Genomic DNA, 25,036 nt, shown 5'->3' on the forward strand with positions numbered 1-25,036 from the left:
GGCTAGTTTAATCATCTTGAAGTACAGTAATACCATTAACAGTGTTAGAAATGATTTGTCATTCTTTGCACTATTTCCCTCTGCTTGATTCATTCATTTTATTTATAATTTTGCACTTTCCTTCCCATGCTTCTCTTTCTGGCCATTCGAAGTAAAGACCACACTTTTCTTTCTTTTATGATAATCTTTCTTTTATGACAATCTGCTACTATGGAAATAGAGTTTTCAAACAGGGATTAAATGATCCAAGAGTAATAAAGAAAAAAGAAGCACTTTCTAAGAGAAAATTTGTGTTCAAATACAATCCCTTTAAACTAAACTGTTACATAAACATTGTACAATTATTAATTGAGCACTATGTATCTAGCAAGCTGCTTGGTCCTAAGCAATTCAGAGAAACATAAAATCCATAAAATTGTGTTCCAGCTGAGGAAATAAGACACATAACACAATGTACAAGCAATGTAGTACTATATATAATTCAGATGTAAAAATTAAATAATGTTTGGGATCATAAAATCAGTAAAAACAAAAAATCAGAGTAGACTAATAAATAAAGGCAGGTGGGCTTAATGTGTATAAGCCAGTGAAATAGGCTTTATGCCAAAATCAGGAATTTTAATTTCATGATCAGAAATTACACTTAGAAAGAAAGTGTACTATAATCAACATGCTGCCCAAGGAAGATGATTCCATTTTTTCATTCAGTGAACATTTTCTGAAGGTCTAATTGACATTGGGTCCTGGGCTAAGAATGAGGGCATGGGAGAATAGAAAATATTGAGACAGTGTATCTTAGATCAGGTTCCCTAGAAGCCCAGCCTGAAACAGGGGTTTGGGTGCACATGATGTATTAAGGGAGTGCTAGAAGGAGAGAGAGAATAAGAGAAACAGAATAGGGCTGGGGAAGGAACTAAACTAAGATATGTCAGCAGGAGTCTGGCTTCAGCTTGACCCCTTGGAAAGCCCTGAAGCATGAACAGTCCCCAGAATTGGTCCCACCTTGAGGCAATATTAAAAGCCTTTTATACTCCCCTATCAGGCAATAATTGGCTGGAGGCTCCCCCAGGAGTAGTGGTGAGTAATTTACCAAAAGGGTTAGCGGTCAAAAAAAAAAAGGGGGGGGAGGTGGTTAGTGGTCATTGAATAAAGAACAGTTCATGCAACGGTGGGCAGGAGTGAACTGTTAGTAACCAATGCTCACAGTGGTTGAGGGCCTGCTAAAGGGGATCTGCCCTAGCCTGCTAAAGGGGATCTGAGTGAGATACCAGCAGTTTAAACAATAGCTTCAAATTAAGAGAAATTAATTTTGAACTTAGAATCCTATACCTGGCCCTCAAAGTACACTGAGAGAATTACTCAAGAGCAATATTATAGCAACAAGATAAATGAGCTTAAGAAAGAGAAATGCATGGTATATAAGAAAAAATGATAAAGAAATATGTAAAATTTCTAGTTAATTCTAACAATTCTTAATGCAGAAAGCAAGAAAAAATTGGAAGTAGAATTCTAGATGATTACCATATAGCAGATGGTGGGACTGGATGAAGAGGAGAAAAATCAAAGTATCCTAAGGTGAGTAGCTGTGTATCTGGGGTGCAAAAAAAGTACAGATTAACTTTGGGCCTGCACCCTCCAATATGGTTGTTATGGGCTGAACTGTGTCCCTGTAAAATTTATAAGTTGAAGCCCTAACCCTCAGCACTTCAGAATGCAACTGTATTTAGAGATAGGGCATTTAAGGGGGTGATTAAGTTAAAATGAGGCAGTCAGGGTGGCCCCCTAATCCGATCTGATGGTGTCCTTATAAGAAGAGGACAGGTAGATGCACAGAGAGACACCAGGGACTCATGTACACAGAGGGAAGACCAGGTGAGGTCATAGCAAGAAGACAGCCATCTGTAAGCCAAGGAGAGAGGCCTCAGGAGAAATGGAGCCTGCCAACACCTTGATCTTGAATTTCTAGCCTCTAGAACTTTGAGAAAATAAGTGTCTGTTGTTTAAGACACCAGTCTGCGGTATTTTGTTATGGCAGTTGTAGCAAACTAATATAATGGCACTCACTGGTTACATGTGGTTGTTGAAATTTGCATTGATTTGAATTTCTTAAAATTAATTGCATTAATTAAAATGAAAATGAAAACTTCAGGTCCTCAATTGCACTAGCCACATTTCAAGTACTCAACAGCCACATGCAGCTAGTGATTACTATGCCGTAATACAGAAAGCAGTCTTCTCTACAGAATATAGAACATTTCCATCACCACATTAATTTCTATTAGACAGCGCTGCTCTAAAATCTGAAGGCAAATTTTAATTTTAAATATCTGGGATAAAAACTTAAAGGAGAATGATCAGGAAAAGAGAAATAAAAATTAAATGAAGAAAAGGTAATAAATCCAGCAAAAGACCCGAAAGGAAAACAAAAAGTCGAGAGATAATGATAAATATAAGATAAAGTAGTAGGGCTATAATCAACCATATCTATAATCATAATAAACACAAATATGTTAAATTCCCCTTTTAAAAGACAGAGATTTGCAGATTGGGTAGAGGAAAAAGGAAGGAAGGAAGGAAGGAAGGAAGGAAGGAAGGAAGGAAGGAAGGAAGGAAAGAAAGAAGTAGTAGAAAAAGAAGGAAGGAGGGAAGGAAAGGGAATGAGGGAGACAGGGAGGAAGGAAGGCAAGAAGGAGGTAAGGAAGAAGGAAGGAGGGAATAAGAGAAGGAAAGATGGAAGGAAAGGAATTATGAAGAAAATTTTTAAGTAGAAGTATGGAAAATACAATTGGTAAGAAAAAAATAGCAAATGTAGTAATATTAATATTAAACAAAATGGGATTCAAGACTAAAAAAGAAAAATAGTAAATGAAACAAAAAGAATATTTTATACTAAAGAAGATATAATTGATTATGAAGACTCTCAGAAATATAAGGTAAAATTGACGAATCCTTGAATGGCTACATTCAGAGAGGAAACTTCCTACTTACAAATGAAAAATATACTATTGGATGGTAAGGAAATGTGACATATATTAGATCACAGGTAAACTTTCAACAAATTTCAAAAATAAAAAATCATAGGGGCATCTGCGTGGCTCAGTCGGTTAAGCATCTGACTTCGGCTCAGGTCATGATCTCATGGTTTGTGAGTTCGAGCCCTGCATCGGGCTCTGTGTTGACAGCTCAGAGCCTAGGGCCTGCTTCAGATTCTGTGTCTCCCTCTTTCCCTCTCCCTTCCTCACTCTCTCTCTGTCTCTCTCTCCCCCTGTCAAAAATAAACATTAAAAAAAATTTTTAAAAGATAATCATACAAGCCATATTAACTGACCATATCACAAGAAAAAGAGAAATTAACAACAAAGAACAAAAATATTTATCAAGTGGGAAATATTTTAAATGCTTCTTTATTTTCTTGAAAGAGAGAAAGAGTGAGAGAGAGAACAAGAAGGGGAGGGGCAGAGAGAGAGAGAAAGAGAGAGAGAGGGAAACACAGAATCTGAAACAGGCTCCAGGCTCCAAGCTGTAAGCGCAGAGGCTGACGTGGGGCTCAAACTCACAAACCATGAGATCATGACTTGAGCTAAACTAGTATGCTTAACTGACTGAGCTACCCAGGTGCCCTGGAACTGGGAAATATTTTAAACATCCTTCTAAATAATTCCTATGATAAAGAGGAAACTAAAATGTTGTTTAGAAACATGATTTATTTGAAAGCAATAACAATGAAAGCACGTATTGAGTCAAGATTCTTATGTGGAAACAATAGAAACCAACTCTGGCTGACTAAGGCAGAAAATGAATTAATTAAAGGACACAGATTAGCTCACAGAAACACTGGCTTAGCAGTAGAACCAAGCTTAGAGGCGCACAGTTAGGACAATGCCCACCGTAGGTCACCAGACTAGTCTGCACAGGACAAGGCTACTGCGACCACCAGGTGCCAGCAGCTGCATCTGGCACCACTGACCCTGACAGCCTGATCCCAAGAACTTGATCTTGCTGCAAATGCCACCACAACCACTTCTGTGCCTTGCTGGCTGCCAATTCAAACACTCAGGTAGGTAGCTTGGCTTTATTTAGAGCCCAGATCATGTGCCTGTGTCCAAGTGACAAGAAAGACTGATGTTTTCAGCTTTTATAGAGAAATCAGGCTTGGTCTCCCGTGAAACTTAACAACTCAAAAGCAAAATAAGCCCAAAGAAAGTAGAAAAAAACAATTAATGAAGACGAATGCAAATATTAACAAAATGGAAAAGAAAAATAGGATAGACTTAATATTTGAAAAGATCAGTGAGGTAGACAAACTTTTATCATGCCTGATTAAGGAGAGAGAAAGGACACACACCAAAAAAAAAGGACCAAAAAAAAGTCCTTTTGTCCTTTTAGGACAAAAAAAAAGTCCTTTTGTCCTTTTAGGACAAAAAAAAAGGGGGGAACATAACAATAGAAAGTTCTTATTTTTAAAATAATATTACATACAGGTTATTATCAACAAATTGAAAACCTAGATTAAGTGGGTATTTTTTTTTAGTATAATTGAGTCAAGAGAAGATAGAAAACACAAGGAGACCAACAACCACTGGAGAAAAGAGAAATGTAATTTAAAAAATCTATCCCTGAGAAGGCATCAAGAAGATCTAGATGGTTTTACAAGTGAGTTCTAGAAAAAATTAAGGAAAAAAAAATGTTTTGTTTTGTTTTGTTTTGTTTTGTTTTTGAGAGAGGGGTGGGGGAGAAGCAGGGAGAGGGAGAGAGAGAGTCTCAAGCAGGCTCCTTGCTGTCAGCAGAGAGCCCAAAAGGGGGCTCAGTCCCACAAACTGTGAGATCATGACCTGAGCTGAGATAAAGAGTTGGACGCTTACCTGACTGAACCACCCAGGCACCCAAATGATTCTACTTTAGGCAAACAATTCCAGATTATCATAGAAAAGGTAGAAAGTTTTCCCACTTTATTTTACAAAATAAACATAACTGTGTCATCAAAATTAGACAAAAATTACACATTAAATAAGACAGTTATTGACAATATTATTCAAAAATACAGGTGCAAAAATCCTAAACCAAATACTAGTAAATCAAATACAGCAGTGTGTGTGTGTGTGTGTGTGTGTGTGTGTGTGTGTATAACACAAATAAGGCTTGTTGTAGGAATGCAAGGATAAGTCAATGTTAGGAAATCTCACTGACAAAGGAGAAAATATCAGGATTTTCTCCATTTTGATACATCTAAAAAATGCATTTGATAGAAGAGAGCAGTCTTTTTGAAGCAAAAATCCCATTTTAGATTTCAGAAAACCTTTTATGAGGTAGGAATGGAAAGAAACTTCCTTTTTCTAGATAGAAGTTAACCATCAGAAACATGCAAATTATTTTAGATGGTGAACTGTTAAAGGTACTCTAATTAAAGATAAGACCAAGAAAATGTATCAGACTAAAGTTTCTGGGTTCCAAGCAACAGAAACCAATTCAGACTAATTTGATCCAAAGGGAGGATGGATTTACTGGAAAGCTTGTAGAAAGTTCACAGCCTCAACCAGAAGACTGGAGAACCTAGTTCAGAAACAGACAGGAATTCTTTGGTCTCTGGAATCAATGAATTGCAGTTTTTCTTGCTTACTTACATATGGTTCAATTTCTTCAAGAGCCAAAGTCCTAGGAATAGTAAGTCTAATTGGCTAAGCTTCGGTCATGGACTTGCCCCTTGACTATGCAGGGCATCTAATGGGAATGACCTAATGAAAAAATATCCAAGGGCTTCTTTTACTTCCATCATGGGAACGTAGGGTCCCTGGATTTACCATTCTTCCATGACTGCCCACAATGGGGGAGAGGTAATTCCACAAAAACAAATAATCAATCAATCGAGATGTGGTTAGGAGAAAGGGATGCTGGGAAACAAACAAAAGTGCTACCACAACATCCTAGCCAGTGTAGGTTTTTAAGAAAGTTTTTAAGAAAAAGGAAATAAGTGGGAAGATCTCAAAGGAAGAAATTAGACAATCATTATTTGGAGATGATGTCACTGTCAAGCTAGAAAGTTCATTAGCATTTACTGAAAAAATATTAATATATAAATAATTTTTTTATTTTTTTTCTGAGAGAGAGAGAGACAGAGACAGAGGGAGAGCATGAGTGGGGGAGGGGCAAAGAGAGAGGGAGACACAAAAATTCGAAGCAGGCTCCAGGCACTGAGCACTCAGCCGACTGATTCACCCAGGTGCTCCTAATATATAAATAATTAATAGAAGTTCATTAAGCTGGCTAAGCACAATATCAATACAAAAAATATATATAAATGTCCTTCATTCCAGCAATAATCAATTAGAAAATGTAAGGAAAAAACATCTGGGCTCCTGAGTGGCTCAGTCGGTTAAGCATCCGACTTCAGCTCAGGTCATGATCACGCGGTTCTTGGGTTCTGGGTTCGAGCCCCATGTTGGGCTCTATGCTGACAGTTCAGAGCCGGGAGCCTACTTCAAATTCTGTGTCTCCCTCTCTCTCTGCCCCTCCCCTGCTTATGCTCTGTTTCTCTCTCAAAAATAAACATTAAACGAAAAAAAATTCATTCACAGAAATAGCAAAGGTTTGAAATATTCAGGAACAACCCTCATGAGAAATGCATAATACTCTTGTAAGTAAAAATAAAATTTACCTGAAAGATACCCTAAAGAAGACCTGAGTAAATGAAATATACCATATTTCAGGATGAAAAAATTCAAAATTGTAAAACTATCCAATTAATATAAAAATATAATCTCAATCAAGATTCAAGCATGGAAAAAAAAAAAAAGATCCAAGCATGGTTCTTTATGGGATTTATAAGCTTATTATGAAGTTCACCTGGCAGAGAAAAATATATAAGAATACATTTAAAAAAGAACAACAAGGGAGCATTTACCATACCAGGTTTCAAAACATAAAGCTTTAATGATTAAAACATGTGGTATAGTCAACAGAGGACACAGAGGGAATCTAGAAGCAGACACATATTTATACTTTCTGTCATGATAAAGGCAGCATTTTACATCAAATGGCATTGGCACAAATAGCTAACCATTTGGAAACAAAATTAGATTCCTACTTCCTGTGTTGCACAAAAATAAATTCCACATGGATTAAAGAGCTAAGTGTAAAAACAAAACTATAAAAGTGTCCTAAGAAAATACAAGACCCTTTTAATATAATCTTGGAGTGAAAAGTTTTTTTTACCAGACCCAAAGGCTATATATTGACCATTTCACCATATACAAAATTTAAACTTTTAGATAAAACAAGGTACCTTTTAAAAGATAAGAAAAAGCAACAGACTGGGAGAAAATATTTTTAAGAGCTCCTACAAATCAGTAAGAATAAGACAACACAATTTAAAAACAGACAAGGATAGACCACCTTGGTGGCTCAAGTCGGTTAAAAGTCTGACTCCTGGTTTCAGCTCAGGTCATGATCTCACAGTTCATGAGTTTGAGCTCCATGTCTGGCTCTGTCCTGACAGTGCAGAGCCTGCTTGGGATTCTCTCTCTCTCCATCTCTCTCTGCCCCTCACCCGCTCTCGCTCTCTCTCTCAAAATAAATAAATGAACTTCAAAAAAAAAAAAAAGGCAAGGATAAAACAAGTATTTCACCAAAACTTTTCACACTAAACTTGTGAAAAGATGATTGGGATTACTAATGATCAAAAGAATGCAAATAAAAGCAAAAATTGGATGCTTTTTACAATCAGATTTGCAAATGTTAAACATTCAATGTTCGTGTGTAAGAGTATCAGGAAAAGGTCTGTATGGAAATATAAGTTGGCTACAGTTATTTGGAAGACAATTTGGCAGTATGTATTGAAATTTTAGATGCATATACTTTTTGACCAGCAATTCCACTTTTAAGTATCTATCCAACAGAAATACACTCTCAGTTATGATCCAATATATGTAGAAAGCTTTTTACAGCAGTATTCTCTGTAATGGCCAAAATCTGAAAAGAATCTAAATGCACAATAGTAGGAGAAAGGGAAATTAAGCCTATCCTATGTAAAATTATAGAGCAATTTAAAGAATTATGTGGACGTGTATATACTGAGATAGAAAGTGTGTTAAGATACGTTAAGACAAAAAACTCAACAGGGGTGCCTGGGTGGCTCAGTCAGTTAAGCATCCAACTCTTGGTTTCAGCTCAGGTCATGATCTCATGGTTTGTGAGAACGAGTCCCTCATCGGGCTCTGTACTGACAGTGCGGAGCTTGCCTGGGATTCTCTCTTTCCCTCTCTCTCTGCCCCTCCCCTGCTCACTCTCTCTCTCTCTCTCAAAATAAATATTTTTTAAAAAAGAAATACATTTTATATTATGGCCCAATACATACGTGTGTGTGTATATATAACTAACACAAAAGATTCGTGAAACAATATTTATGCTTCCTTTCTGAGATGAATGCTTTCTACTCCATCCTATTTAACCTAAAAAACAAACACCCCCCAAAACCCCCTAGACTGAGTTCATCAGTGGGTTGTGACTCAATTGGAAAAACACTAGTTGAGTGCACCTAACCGACTTCAGTTGTGTATAATTTTGTCAGTTTTCCTGCTCCACTTACCTGATAGGGGGCAGAGAAGTTAAGGAGGATATATTAGAAGGATAAGCATTTGTAGAGTCTAGGATAATGGCAAGAGGAGCATGTGAAGATGGACACTAGGGTGGCTAAGAAAGACAGACAAGTTGGGGCACCTGGGTGGCTCAGTCGTTTGGGCATCTGACTTCGGCTCAAGTCGTGATCTCATGGTTCATGAAACCCCATGTCGGGGTCTGTGCTGACAGCTCAGAGTCTGGAGCCTGCCTCTGATTCTCTGTCTCCTTCTCTCTGCCCCCCCCCCCCCACTTACCCACTCACCTTCAAAAATAAATAAACATTTTAAAAATTTAAAAAAAAAAGAGGAAGATGGCTGCCTAAGTGGACACTGGGCTCACCGCGTCCTGCTGATCACTTAGATTCCACCCACACCTGCCTAAATAACCCAGAAAACCACCAGAAGACTAGCAGAACGGATTCTCTGGAGCCAAGTGTAGACAAGAGGCCCACAGAAGAGGGTAGACAAGAGGCCCACCGAAAAGGGTAGGAAGGGTGGAGAGGCAGTGCACGCTACACAGACTGGCGGGAGGGAACCGGGGCAGAGGGGCAGCCCACCGGCAAAGCAGAGCCCCGGAGTCTAGCTGGCAAAAGCAGAGGGGCTGGATGGAGTGTGTTCGGACAGCGAGCGGGACTTAACATCTGGAAGGTTATAAGCTAACAGCTCTGCATGGAGAACGGGAGGGCTGGAGGACAACGGGAGGGAGAGTTGTTGAGCCCCAGATGACAGAGATTAGCTTGGCGGGGAACAAAGGTGCTCACCAGAGCCATCTCCCTCACCCGTCCCACAGCCAAAATCCCAAAGGGAACCGCCAACACCCAATGCTGTGTTTTACGGACCCATCCCTCCGGAGGTGGGTCTGACTCACTCCCGGTGCCTCAGGGCCCCTCCTGAAGTAGATCACCGAAGGAAAAGCCAGCTGAGCTTGCCCCTCCCGCCTCCATGCACCTTACCAATCCACCCCAGCTAATACGCCAAATCCCCAGCACCACAAGCCTGGCAGTGTGCAAGTAGCCCAGACGGGCCACGCCACCCCACAGTGAATTCCGCCCCTAGGAGAGGGGAAGAGAAGGCACACACCAGTCTGACTGTGGCCCCAGCAGTGGGCTGGGGGCAGACATCAGGTCTGACTGCAGCCCCGCCCACCAACGCAAGTTATTCAAGACAGCACAGGGGCAGTGCCCCACAGTTCCGCACCACTCCAGGGACTCTCCAAAATGATGAAACGGAAGAATTCCCCTCAAAAGAATCTCCAGGAAATAACGACAGCTAATGAACTGATCAAAAAGGATTTAAACAATATAACAGAACGTGAATTTAGAATAATAGTCATAAAATTAATCACTGGGCTTGAAAACAGTATACAGGACAGCAGAGAATCTATTACTACAGAGATCAAGGGACTAAGGAACAGCCAGGAGGAGCTAAAAAATGCTATCAATGAGCTGCAAAATAAAATGGAGACAACCACGGCTAGAATTGAAGAGGCAGAGGACAGAATAGGTGAACTAGAAGATAAAATTATGGAAAAAGAAGAAGCTGAGAAAAAGATAAAAAAAATCCAGGAGTATGAGGGGAAAAATAGAGAACTAAGTGATGCACTAAAGAGAAATAATATACCCATAATTGGTATTCCAGAGGAGGAAGAGAGAGGGAAAGGTGCTGAAGGTGTACTTGAAGAAATCATAGCTGAGAACTTCCCTGATCTGGGGAAGGAAAAAGGCATTGAAATCCAAGAGGCACAGAGAACTCCCTTCAGACGTAACTTGAATCGATCTTCTGCACGACATATCATAGTGAAACTGGCAAAATACAAGGATAAAGAGAAAATTTTGAAAGCAGCTAGAAATAAACATGCTCTAACATATAAAGGGAGACTCGTGACTGATCTCTCTACTGAAACTTGGCAGGTCAGAAAGGAATGGCAAGAGATCTTCAATGTGATGAACAGAAAAATTATGCAGCTGAGAATCCTTTATCGAGCAAGTCTGTCATTTAAAATAGAAGGAGAGATAAAGGTCTTCCCAAACAAAAACTGAAGGAATTCATCACCACTAAACCAGCCCTACAAAAGATCCTAAGGGGGATCCTGTGAGATCCCCCAGAGTACCAGAGACATTGCTACAAGCATGAAACCTACGGACATCACAATGACTCTAAACCCATATTTTTCTATAATAACACTGAATGTAAATGGACTAAATGCGCCAACCAAAAGACATAGGGTATCAGAATGGATAAAAAAACAAGACCCATCTATTTTCTGTCTACAAGAGACTCATTTTAGACCTGAGGACACCTTCAGATTCAGAGTGAGGGGATGAAGAGCTATTTATCATGCCACTGGAAGTCAAAAGAAAGCTGGAGTAGCCATACTTATATCAGAAAAACTAGACTTTAAATTAAAGGCTGTAACAAGAGATGAAGAAGGGCATTATATAATAAACACAGGGTCTATCCATCAGGAAGAGCTAACAATTATAAATGCCTATGCACCGAATACGGGAGCCCCCAAATATATAAAACAATTACTCACAAACATAAGCAACCTTATTGATAAGAATGTGGTAATTGCAGGGGACTTTAACACTCCACTTACAGAAATGGATAGATCATCTAGACAAACGGTCAATAAAGAAACAAGGGTCCTAAACGATACATTGGATCAGATGGACTTGACAGATATATTTAGAAGTCTGCATCCCAAAGCAACAGAATATACTTTCTTCTCGAGTGCACATGGAACATTCTCCAAGATAGATCACATACTGGGTCACAAAACAGCCCTTCATAAGTATACAAGAATTGAAATCATACCATGCATACTTTCAGACCACAATGCTATGAAGCTTGAAATCAACCACAGGAAAAAGTCTGGAAAACCTCCAAAAGCATGGAGGTTAAAGAACACCCTACTAAAGAATGAATGGGTCAACCAGGCAATTAGGGAAGAAATTTAAAAATATATGGAAACAAACGAAAATGAAAATACAACAATCCAAACGCTTTGGGATGCAGCGAAGGCAGTCCTGAGAGGAAAATACATTGCAATCCAGGCCAATCTCAAGAAACAAGAAAAATCCCAAATACAAAATCTAACAGCACACCTAAAGGAAATAGAAGCAGAACAGCAAAGACAGCCTAAACCCAGCAGAAGAAGAGAAATAATAAAGATTAGAGCAGGAATAAACAATATAGAATCTAAAAAAACTGTAGAGCAGATCAAGGAAACCAAGAGTTGGTTTTTTGAAAAAATAAACAAAATTGACAAACCTCTAGCCAGGCTTCTCAAAAAGAAAAGGGAGATGACCCAAATAGATAAAATCATGAATGAAAATGGAATTATTACAACCAATCCCTCAGAGATACAGGGAATACTATGAAAAATTATATGCCAACAAACTGGACAACCTGGAAGAAATGCACAAATTCCTAAACACCCACACACTTCCAAAACTCAATCAGGAGGAAACAGAAAGCTTGAACAGACCCATAACCAGTGAAGAAATTGAATCGGTTATCAAAAATCTCCCAACAAATAAGAGTCCAGGACCAGATGGCTTCCCAGGGGAGTTCTACCAGATGTTTAAAGCAGAGATAATACCTATCCTTCTCAAGCTATTCCAAAAAATAGAAAGAGAAGGAAAACTTCCAGACTCATTCTATGAAGCCAGTATTACTTTGATTCCTAAACCAGACAGAGACCCAGTAAAAAAAAGAGAACTACAGGCCAATATCCCTGATGAATATGGATGCAAAAATTCTCAATAAGATACTAGCAAATAGAATTCAACAGCATATAAAAAGAATTATTCACCATGATCACGTTGGATTCATTCCTGGGATGCAGGGCTGGTTCAACATTTGCCAATCAATCAATGTGACACATCACATTAATAAAAGCAAAGATAAGAACCATATGATCCTGTCAATCGATACAGAAAAAGCATTTGACAAAATTCAGCATCCTTTCTTAATAAAAACCCTCGAGAAAGTTGGGATAGAAGGAACATACTTAAACATCATAAAAGCCATTTATGAAAACTCCACAGCTAACATCATCCTCAATGGGGAAAAACTGAGAGTTTTTTCCCTGAGATCAGGAACCCGACAGGGATGTCCACTCTCACCGCTGTTGTTTAACATACTGTTGGAAGTTCTAGCATCGGCAATCAGACAACAAAAGGAAATCAAAGGCATTAAAATTGGCAAAGATGAAGTCAAGCTTTCGCTTTTTGCAGATGACATGATATTATACATGGAGAACCCAATAGACTCCACCAAAAGTCTGCTATAACACTGATACATGAATTCAGCAAAGTTGCAGGATACAAAATCAATGTACAGAAATCAGTTGCATTCTTATACACTAATAATGAAGCAACAGAAAGACAAAGAAACTGATCCCATTCACAATTGCACCAAGAAGCATAAAATACCTAGGAATAAATCTAACGAAAGATGTAAAAGATCTGTATGCTGAAAACTATAGAAAGCTTATGAAGGAAATTGAAGAAGATATAAAGAAATGGAAAAACATTTCCGTTTTCATGGGTTGGAAGAATAAATATTGTCAAAATGTCAATACTACCCAAAGCTATCTACACATTCAATGCAATCCCAATCAAAATTGCACCAGCATTCTTCTCAAAGCTAGAACAAGCAGTTCTAAAATTCATATGGAACCACACAAAGCCCCGAATAGCCAAAGTAATTTTGAAGAAGAAGAAGATCAAAGCAGGAGGCATCACAATCCCAGACTTTAGCCTCTACTACAAAGCTGTAATCATCAAGACAGCAAGGTATTGGCACAAAAACAGACACATAGACCAATGGAATAGAATAGAAACCCTAGAACTAGACCCACGAAAGTATGGCCAACTCATCTTTGACAAAGCAGGAAAGAATATCCAATGGAAAAAAGACAGTCTCTTTAACAAATGGTGCTGGGAGAACTGGGCAGCAACATGCAGAAGGTTGAAACTAGACCACTTTCTCACACCATTCACAAAATAAACTCAGAATGGATAAAGGACCTGAATGTGAGACAGGAAACCATCAAAACCCTAGAGGAAAAAAACAGGAAAAGACCTCTCTGACCTCAGCCGTAGCAATTTCTTACTTGACACATCCTCAAAGGCAAGGGAATTAAAAGCAAAAATGAACTATTGGGACCTCATGAAGATAAAAAGCTTCTGCACAGCAAAGGAAACAATCAACAAAACTAAAAGGCAACCAACGGAATGGGAAAAGATATTTGCAAATGACATATCGGACAAAGGGCTAGTATCCAAAATCTATAAAGAGCTCACCAAACTCCACACCTGAAAAACAAATAATCCAGGGAAGAAATGGCCAGAAAACATGAATAGACACTTCTCTAAAGAAGACATCCGGATGGCCAACAGGCACATGAAAAGATGCTCAATGTCGCTCCTCATCAGGGAAATACAAATCAAAACCACACACAGATATCACCTCACGCCAGTCAGAGTGGCCAAAATGAACAAATCAGGAGACTATAGATGCTGGCAAGGATGTGGAGAAACGGGAACCCTCTTGCACTGTTGGTGGGAATGCAAACTGGTGCAGCCACTCTGGAAAGCAGTGTGGAGGTTCCTCAGAAAATTAAAAATAGACCTACCCTATGACCCAGCAATAGCACTGCTAGGAATTTACCCAAGGGATACAGGAGTACTGATGCATAGGGGCACTTGTACCCCAATGTTTATAGCAGCACTCTCAACAATAGCCAAATTATGGAAAGAGCCTAAATGTCCATCAACTGATGAATGGATAAAGAAATCGTGGTTTATATACACAATGGAGTACTACGTGGCAATGAGAAAGAATGAAATATGGCCCTTTGTAGCAACGTGGATGGAACTGGAGAGTGTGATGCTAAGTGAAATAAGCCATACAGAGAAAGACAGATACCATATGGTTTCACTCTTATGTGGATCCTGAGAAACTTAACAGAAACCCGTGGGGGAGGAGAAGGAAAAAAAAAAAAAAAAGAGGTTAGAGAGGGAGAGAGCCAAAGCATAAGACTCTTAAAAACTGAGAACAAACTGAGGGCTGATGGGGGCTGGGAGGGAGGGGAGGGTGGGTGATGGGTATCGAGGAGGGCACCTGTTGGGATGAGCACTGGGTGTTGTATGGAACCAATCTGACAATAAATTTCATACATTTTAAAAAATTTAAAAAAAAAAAAAAAGAAAGGGAGTCAAATGAAAATAAAGAGGGGTCCAGGAACTGGAGGTCTCAGTGTAACTGAAGAACAGACACGGTGGTATCAGATAGCAAAGCAACTCAAAACTAGTTCTTAGTTCTTAGATTTAAGTGTCAGAGGCAGTGATTCTGGGTGATGACAAGACCCAGGTGTGACCCTCAGATTCAGGATGATGTCATGGAAGGACATTGGAAGGACTGAGAAACTGGAGAGAGAAGACCGTAAGATGTCTGTTGTAAAAGTCTAGGCACACCGTGGGTGTTGCCTGGGTTAGCTGGTAGAGAACAGTAAAAGCTCAAGAAAAATACAAGAAATGTCCTAGATCAGCACTGTCCAATTTTGTCCAATGACAGAAATGTTTTACATCTGTCCTATCCAATTCAGTAGGCACTAGCCACATGTGGCTATTGAACACTTGAAATGTGGCGAGTGTGACTGCCAAACTGAAGTTTTAATTCTAGTCATTTTAATTCATGTAAGTTTAAATAGCCACATATAGCTAGGGGCTACAGTAGTAGGCAGTACAATTCCAGATGAAGAATTATCAGGAAGACATATAGTCCATTCAAAGTACCACAATGTAGTGATTTTAAAGCACTGGGAATCTGTTGATATCATTTACATTGATTTAAAAAAAAAGGCAACGTAATGTTTATTACATTCTGTTATTATTAACAGAATGTTCCACACAGAGAAATGTACTTTAGAGATCCCGAATCCTTGGTCTGCAAAAATAGAAGATACTAGGGCAGGAGGTGTAGAAATACAATTTATCCATATAAGCTAGCACGTAAATCATGTATGATGAGTTCCCCAAGGCAGCAAAAGTGGTGGCAAACCAACAGTGCTTCTATGACCATGGTCATACCCTTGGGGGAGCTTCAAAGTTAGTGATGTGGGAAAAAGGTTGAGGGGCACTGTAGGACTTCACAGGGGACGTAAGAAGAAATTATAAACTACTACAATGACTTCAGGAAGATTTATCTGCATGTTTATAGCTCTTGCCATTAAATTTTCCCACTTATTTCCATATGGTTTGTGTTTCTCCCTTTAACTCTAAGAAATTCAATTAACGTTAAAAGCTATCCCAGGTTTTGAAACAAACATTATCTCAGCCTGAACTCAGCCATAGCTCCCCAAGCAACTGCTTCCCAAGTGTAGGAATCTCAAATACAACGAAGCTTCGTACCCACTGTACCCTCCAGGCAGGAACCCTTGAACTATAGAGACCTGTGCACTTTGTCAGTGACACCTGTGGGGAAACTCAGATGAACCTCTGAACACCTCACGCTTACCATCCTGTCCATCTCTTCGATTTTGATGGGGCCTGTGGCATCCTTCATTCCAGGTGGAAGGTGTTTGTCTTAAGGAAAGATTCTGGAACTTAAGGAATCTGACAGCTGATGGAGAGATTTCCTCTATTATGCTCTCAAAATTTTGGTTCTAAGAACAATGCCTCTGCTGGAGGCACTTTTTTCTTGCCCAGAGCCCATTTCCTACACTTCCGGGGTCATGTAACATTCTCTGTAAGAGCAGCCCCTTCTCAAAACAGAGTTTATTCCCATTTTAGAGTTCTATCCTCAGTCATAAGGCTTCTTTAGGAGCAGTGCTAATTGTCACCGTGTCACCCTCCTGCTCCATCTCAGAGCTCCACTCTGTTGAGTGTGTGGTCAGATGAAACAACTATGCCAACCAGAGCAGGATTCGCAAAAGGTCACTGATAAAACTTGTACTGATTTTCGGCTAGGCCTCAACATTTACTAGGACCATACAGTTTAAGAAAGAAGCCTCACACTAAATCCCAGGTAGAACCACAGAACTTCAAAATTACTTCGCTCTCTAAACATTTCCATGCCAATCAAAGAAGCTGAAACACTGAATTCTCCTTTACTCCACACTCTGTAGAGCCAGGCTGTTAACTCAGGATCCTGGTTCTCTGCCTCCTCCCCACTACTGCCCAGTTTGGGGTAATTTGGCTATTAATTCCTCAAACAAGAGGTAGGAAGAAAGAAGGCGAGAGTTTAAAGTTCACAAACAGTAAACTGCGTGGTATGAACATCCTTTATAAAATCTCCATAGCTCTTACGGTATAGAAGTTGATACTGCTTCAACATATTGGAAAACTCTGCATGTTTAGCCCTATGGTACATGCCTCTGCCATCTCCCTCCTCAACAACACAGATACCAAGATCAAGTATGAGTGATACTTCCTTCGAGAAAACTGCTTCTACTTTCTGTAGTTCGTCCTGCAGCCTCATTGCTCTGACAGAACTCTGTTTGGTATCGACCGTGCTCTAGTAGTCGGCATACTGTATCTTAGTATTTTTCAGGCATGTCTTGCCAGCTAGTCTGTGAGTGCTCATGCACAGGGATCTGTCTAATGCATCTTTATATCCACGCCAGACACGGTGTTTCATACACAGGTAACAGAGTTTTCTTGAATGAATGAATGAATGAATGAATGAATGAATGAATGGCTTTCATTCACCAGTTTACCACTTTTGACCAACCGTTGCCTTGTCCACTAAGTAAGCCTCTTTACAAGTTTACCCCTTTCATTTTTTTGTTACAAGCATCTGGATACTGCTTCTTACCTCCTTACTCCATTTTAGATAGACATTGTCCCGACACCTTACATTTCCATTCAGACTCAAAGAAGGAGAGGAAGCTGGCAGGAGAGGCAAAGGAAATAGAGAACTCAGTTCCATAACGGGAGCCACGTAATTTGGAGTACAGCTATAACCCAGGCCTTAGAAAGCGTTTAAAATTTTTCTAAGGCCTACGTTTTGAAATGCCCCTCATAAGGGAAAGAAACAATCCTTGCAAATGTTTACCACAAAGAATGTAAATATTAAAATGTGGAAACCATATAGTAGTAATAATAACTAACATTTATTGAGTACTAACTCTGGGTTAGCTACTTTTGAAATAATTGTAATTGTACCGTAGCTTTATAAGCGTTCCTGACATCTGGTAGGTCAAGTTTCTCTTCTTCCTGTTCTTCAGGAGTATTGTGGCTCTATTTTTGGTTTATGGCCCTTCCATGTAAATTTTGCAGTCAGCTTTTCCACGTTCTACCAAAAAAGAAAAAAATCCCTACTGATATTTTAATTGGAATTGCACTGACTTTACACATTAATTTGGAAAGAATCAATGGTCCAAGATATTAAATCTTCTACCAAATCAACACAGTATAGTTCTCCATTTATTTAGATCTTCTTTAATATCTTTCTATAAAGTTTTAAATTTTACTTCATGAAGATTATGTACACCTTTTGGTAGATTTATTCATAAGTACCATTTTTTATTGCTATCATAAATGAGATATTCTTCCTCCTGTTACATTTTCTACTTGTTGATGGCAAATAGTTTATGTAATAACATGATATCCAACCACCTTCTTACTAATTCTTTAAGAAGCCTATAGATTCTTTTAACTTGCTGGGTAGAGAATCATATTATCTGCAAATAATGACTAATCTGCTTCTTAATTATTTCTTGCCTTACTATAAATCCAATAAAATGTTAATGAAAACTGACAATAGTGGGTGCTCTTGCCTTTTCTGGATCTTAAAAAGAATGCTTCCAAGATTTCATCATTAAGAATAATGTTCACTGTACGGTGCTGGGTTTTTTTGTTTGTTTGTTTAATGCCCTTTATCTGATTAAGGGAATGTCCCCCAATATTCAGCTTCAATATTAAGGGAATGTCCTCCAATATTCAGATTTCTTTTTAAAAATCATAGATTTGGAATTGGTCAAAAAAATTTTCTGCATCTATTGGATTTTTTTCTCATTTAATCTCTTGGTATAATGAATGGCATTTATAAATATTTGAACATTAATTTTTAGAATTTTTACACCAATGTTCAAGAATGAGACTGGCCAATAATTTTCCTTTTTGTACTATAATTGCCAAATTTGGGTGTTAAGTTTACATAAGGTTCACAGAATGAGTAGGGAGGTATTGTCTCTTTTTCTATATTCTAGAAGCATTAGTATAAGGCTGCAATAATTTATTCATTAAAGTTTGATAAAAAAATATCTGGGCCTGGTATCTTTTCTGGGAAGATTTTAACTACTTATTTAGATTACTTTTTCTGCTTGCTTCCTTCTGATGAGTTTGAAATTATAAAATTTGTTTCTATTCTTTTAGTAGCTGCCTTTTTAAAAATCATTTTAATGTTTATTTATTTTGCGAGAGAGAGAGCCTGTGCAAGCAAGCAGGGGAGGGGCAGAGAGACACAGAAAGAGAGAGAATCCCAGACAGGATCCATGCTGTCAACGCAGAGCCTGACGCTGGGCTCTAGCTCACAAGCCCTGAGATCATGAGCTGAGCCAACACAAAGAGTCAGACGCTTAACTGACTGAGTCACCCAGGCACCCCAGTAGTTACCTTTATAATTTTAAAATTTCATTCTTATTTTTATCAAAGATACGTGTAGACATAGCTTAGAGGCAAATAATTTTTTGAGTCAAACGCAGCCTCATTTCCTGATCCCCAGAGGTAAATACTTCCAATGTTTTCAATGAATCTTGTACTGTTTATGTCCATGTCTCTACGTAACATGCTAGCATTGCTACTTCTTGATTTTTCTGTTTTAGGCATTGTCTATTGCCTTCCCATTCTGGAAAACAAAGATTTAACACACTTTCACACATACCCCATCTCCTCTTACAAGCTACCACACACGCACAAACACCATCCCTCAATCTGCACAACATAGCTATTTGAATTTGAGATAGGGATGGCTGTTTTGCACACACTCAGTACCTACCCTTCAGTATTTATAAGTTTAACCATACCCCACTCACAGCTGAGTCTGCCCCTTGCCAGCCCAGAAGTCATGAATCATCCTACCCACAGGAAATCTTCAGGTAGAGAAGGAAGCTGGAAGGCCAGCCACTCGGTGGAAAATCTTTCGTCCACTTCTCCTTTGATAGCCTCACCTCCCCCCACTTCCAGGACCCGCCTGGTGACACCGGAGCTATCGGAGCATTCCTCAACAGGTCGCTCCTCAGCTTTCTCCATCTGGATGCACATGATGCCATTTATTTCTTCCAGGTACACATTGCACTTCTGAGAGTGTCTTGTTGCCTTCCTTTTTTTATGCGAGTGCATATGTTATTTCTTTAAGCAATTTTGTACATAATTAATTTATATTCTGCATCTGGTAATTCTAAATCTGAAGTTCTTAGGAATCTAAATCATTTTTCATTGTCTCTGCTGACTCCTCACGCAGCTTGGGAGTTAGCTTTCCCAGGCTGTCTGAGACAATTATCACTCATCCACCTGCTTTCCTAAATGAGCTTTCTACATTTGGCTGCCATTGTCTCCTCACTTGGGTCTACGGACTTCTATCTTTTAAAAATATCCATTTGTTGCCATGCTTGTGATTTGGGGAAGGGAGTGAAAATAAATGCATACATGCAATCCATAATGTTTAATTGGGTATTCCCCATTCTTAAAACGTTTCCTTCATATTTAAGTTAGATTCTAAAGCTATTCAGTGCCCTAACCCTCCCTTGAACACCCTTCCCAATTCACATGCTATGGTCACCTCTTCCAGTCTACATGCCACCATCCCATCTAATTTAACTCTAATGTTTTAATCCCCAACAAATAAGACATTATTATTTTATACACATAAGATTTGTTAGATTCCCAGTTTCTTTGTTCACTAGACCTTCTTCTATTTCAGACCTCACTTCTGGAGATTCTTCGCATTCCTTTGGACTAGCAGTCTCAAAGTGTGCTTTATGGTTCCAAGACCCTCTTAGGAGGAGTCCAACAAGGTCAAACTACTTTCATAACAATAGTAAGGTGTTATATGTCTTATTCACTGCATTGACACACACCTTAATGGTGCGAAAGCAATCGTGGGTAAAATTGTTGGTACCTTAGCACAAATCAAGGCAGTGGACCAAACTATGCAAGGAATCGTGTTCTTCTCTGTCACCCACTCATAGTAAATTTTCTGAAATGCTAGTTCCCTTAACGGTATACTTGGTGAAGCAGAAAAAAAACATATTAATTTTTTTAAATCTTGGCCCTTACACAATGTCTTTTTAATATTCTCTGTGACCAAATGGGAAGTACAAAAAGCACTTCTGCTGAATACCGAAGTATGATGGTTGTCTCAAGGAAAACACTTGTGCGATTGAGTTGCAAGCTGACGTAACCACTTTTTTCATGGAGCACCATCTTTACTTAAAAGAATGACTGACAGATGAACTATGGCTATTCAGACTTGGATAATTGGCAGACATTTTCTTAAAATTGAATGAACTAAGCCTGTTACCTCAAGGAAAACAACTGACAGAATTTGTTGCCAATGACAAAATTCAAGTTTTCAAGGAAAATTAGAATTTTAGAAAACTTATATTTCCCACCATGAACTTGACAGCTTCTCAATACATGGGCTTTTCTAATAAGATCCGCGCAGATGTTATTAATGGATGTGACTTTCATATCAATGTTTGGAAGTCCTGCATTACTCAACGAACCAGTATTTTCCAAATTACCAGTCCATGATGTGACAAAATCATACATAGGTGAAAGATCCATCTAAAGTTGAAGATAGGCAAATAAACTTTAATGTAACAAAATGCAACACGTTTATTGATATGGCTTTCAAATTCCACATGGCAACTAACCATTAGGAAACTGCCATTTGTTGAATTTTGGTATAATACCAAGAATAATATCCTCCATTATCTGAAAAGGCTATTAAAATACTTCTCCCTTTTGCATCTACACATATGTACGAGGACAGATTTTCTTCATATATTTTAACCAAAACAACATACAGCAACAGAATGAGCGCAGAAGCAGATATGAGAATCTAGCTGTCTTCTAATTACCCAGACAATAAAGATTGTCAAAAATGTAAAACAATTTCTCCCTAATGTTTTTGTGTATGAAAATAAGTTACTCTTTATTAAGTAATTTACGTTAACATCAAATGGGCTTTTTTAAAAAATAAATTTTCATTTCAATTTTAACTTCTAATATGATAAATACAAATAGATATAACCCACGTACACAAAAGATCTTTGGGGTCGTCAATAATTTTTAAGAATGTAAAGGAATTTTGAGACCAAAGTGTTTGCTTTAGGGGGTCCCTGGGCGGCTCAGTCCGTTGAGTGTCTGACTTTTGGCTCTGGTCATGATCTTGCAGTTTGTGAGTTCAAGCCCCACATTGGGCTCACTGCTATCAGCATGGAGCCGCTTCGGATCCTCTGCCCCCCCCCCCTTCTTTGCCCCTCCCCCACCGGCACGCTCTATCTCAAAAATAAACAAACATTAAAACAAACAAAAATGTTTGCTTTAGCAGTTCATTCGTTGAGGGCCTATTGGTGATAAACTCTCATACCTTCCATCACCATGTCTTTCTGTGCTGCATTCTAGGTAATTTCTTTCAATCCATCTATCAATGATTATCTCTTCAATCGTTTGATTTGCTGTTTAACCAACTCATTAATTTTTCAAAACTTAACAATTATATTTTCCCATTTTGAAATTTGTTTTTTGGTTTCTTTTCAAATCTTCCCGCTTCCTGTGAATAGTTCCTTATTGCTCTCTCATTTCTGTGAGATACCCGGTTATTTCCTTAAACGTTTCATATACAATCATTTGATATTTTAGATCTCATAATTCTGAAGTCTGAATTTATTAGGACTCTAAATCCTTCGTTTATTGTTTCTGTTGACTCTTCTCATGGTGAGACAGAGGCTTTCTCTTCTGTCATTTTGGTGATCTTTGACTGTGAGTTTATATTTGGTAGATATTAATCTATAGGAATCTCGAGCGCCAACTGAGGTCACCCTCCTCCAGAGCAGGTTTTCCCTTGCTTTTGCTGGGGGTCACGGAGCACTAGACCTGGAGCTGCCTTATCTCCCTTCCAGGGTCTAAACTAAAATAGAAGTCTCGGGGCACCTGGGTGGCTCACGTTGGTTAACAGTCCAGCTCTTGATTTCAGCTCAGGTCATGGTCCCATGGTCCTATGCTTTGGATTCTCTCTCTCCTCTCTCTGCCACTCCCCCAACTCGCAGGTGCACTCTCTCTCTCCTTCTCTCTCTCTCTCTCTCAAAAATAAACAAACATATTTTTAAAAATAAAATAAAATAAGAGTCTCATGTTCCATTCACTCACCTTCATTGGGCACAAGGCTTAGTCTCCTGATTGCATTTCCTTACTGCTCACTGCATCTGTTACTCAAATTTCAACAAACGATTCTTTTTTCTACACTGTTAGATATTTCCCTCATTTCCTACAAACAGCGCTGCATTTGAAATCACGATGTTACTCAAGCACATGTACATCATAATGTAATCAAAACACAACTTTATTTTTGCCTCTCACTGTTCCATTAGGCTTTATTTAGCAGGGGTAATGTTTCCCTACGCCTGGAAGAAAAACAGTCTTGATTCAGAAACTAGAATGCCCAATTCTGTATAATAATTATAACTATGGGCTTGATTTAGCAGTAAATCTCCTCCTCTCCCAGCTCCCTCCTGCTTCAAGCTGAAAGCCCACAATGAGAAAGACAGGCTGATTGGCTTCTTCCCTAATTCACTGCCTTCGGCTTCTCTTCTCTTCCTTCCTCTTCCTTCTCCCGAGCTGATGTGTTGATGTCTTCAGGGTCAAAGCAGGAGGATGGCAAAGAGACATGGGACAAATATTCTTACTTGAATTGATACCCTCATGAGTTGAGGATTAATGAGCTCTTCAGAGCTTACTATATCAATGGACAGCTTTCTCTCACAATGTCTAGCCCCAAATGGGTGCCTTAATAACCTTAGTGGCCATTCATAATCCCTCCCAACCCTGCCCTTAGTCTTTGTACACCAGTGGTATATAACCAGCCTCTATCTTCTGATATCTTCTCACCCATTGCAGATGGTAGGCTCTAAGAGAAACCACACTGGCTTTTTCACCCAAGTGCCCACATATCGTATCTTGTCTCTGAATCCATAAAGACAGCTTTTTCAAAAAAAAAAAAAAAAAATTCAAAGCCAATCCCTCCCGATGTCTGCCACAGGGTGGTTGATCAGCCCTTCTCTTGTCCTCTAGATTTGACACCAGAATCAGACTCCAGCCCACATATATCAAAGCTCTGCAGATGGTGCCATGGAAGTCTCCCTGGACCTGAGATGAAGAAGGAATATCTCCCTCTGTGTGGGGAGAAGCTGTGGGATTTATCGCACGGTTTTCTCCAAAGATATCCTCCCCACTGATCCTTTCCTCTCCCATGCAGTGACCTTTGCATGTCCTTAATCTACTGCCTCATCGACACGGTTCTCAGAATGTTCTCTCTTTGGTATCTATCATATTGGCGCTTCAGTCAAAACTCAGGGGGAAGAATTTTGGCCCAACATTCTGTTACTCATCAGTAAGTATGTTTTATCCAGGAACTAGCTGAGTATTTAGTTCACCAAACTGGAGGAAGCAGAAGCATATTCTAATAAACTTAAGTAACTCATTTAAATGTTGTAAATGCATGATAAAATGCCTTAAAAATAAAACTGCAGCATTTAATCATACACTGAAGGTCCTGAGCTGTGAAGAAGAGTGTAGTCACAGCCACAAATCAATGTCATTTCTGGAAAATAATGATCAAGTATACTATAGTAAAGGACCTGCCTTCTTCATTAGGCAACGCACTCCATGTACCCCGTTACATGACCAAGTCTCAACCCGCTTTTACCTCATTTGGATGCACATGAGGCTATTTATTCCTCCAGATACACATTGCATAATTATTTTCCGCTCTAGTAAATGAATAGCTTAATTAGCTCCTTAATTTGATTTTAAGAGCCGAAAAATATAAGTGATAGGACAGTCTTTGTAAAAAAAATATTCTAAATAATCACACTTTGTGACTAGTTCTTAAATGTGCAAACTGTACAAAAAGAATAGGAAAAAAAAAACAACAGAAAAAAGCAACCTCTACTAAAAGCTGTTTTTGACAATTAAGAGGATTTCTTTTGTTTACATTAGAGGAGAAATAGTACAAAAGTAACTGAATACATGCCAGAATAATTAGCAGCTCTTGGCTCATTTAAATTATGTGCACATTGCCATTTTAATGCATTTTTTAAACACCCACTTGCAATTCTATTTTATTCTTGGAAGAAAATTTATGACTTTCCACTAGGTATGACTAGTAAAACCAAATTTGTGTCCTGT

At 38.9% G+C, this 25,036-nt stretch overlaps 1 protein-coding gene and 1 long non-coding RNA gene across 8 annotated transcripts in view; both read right to left on the reverse strand.

The window, feature by feature from the left end:
- The window catches only part of LOC122234580, a 37,351-nt gene extending 21,054 nt beyond the window's left edge, over nt 1-16,297 (reverse strand). The window contains exon 1 of the long non-coding RNA XR_006212420.1: nt 16,140-16,297. This is a non-coding gene — a long non-coding RNA (uncharacterized LOC122234580). The remainder of the gene's footprint in view (nt 1-16,139) is intronic.
- Nucleotides 16,298-17,794: 1,497 nt separating this feature from the next.
- The window catches only part of GCC1 (GRIP and coiled-coil domain containing 1), a 58,505-nt gene continuing 51,263 nt past the window's right edge, over nt 17,795-25,036 (reverse strand). For 2 of the 7 annotated variants that reach the window (XR_006212380.1, XR_006212382.1), the window contains exon 8: nt 17,795-17,918. The gene's annotated coding sequence lies outside the window, so the exon portion shown is untranslated. Of the gene's footprint in view, nt 17,919-23,226; nt 23,483-25,036 lie in introns of those variants that run through there. The other 5 variants (XR_006212390.1, XR_006212381.1, XR_006212386.1 and 2 more) reach the window with 4 other exon arrangements.

The sequence above is a fragment of the Panthera tigris genome, chromosome A2, assembly GCF_018350195.1.
Source record: "Panthera tigris isolate Pti1 chromosome A2, P.tigris_Pti1_mat1.1, whole genome shotgun sequence".
In the NCBI taxonomy this organism is placed as follows: domain Eukaryota; kingdom Metazoa; phylum Chordata; class Mammalia; order Carnivora; family Felidae; genus Panthera; species Panthera tigris.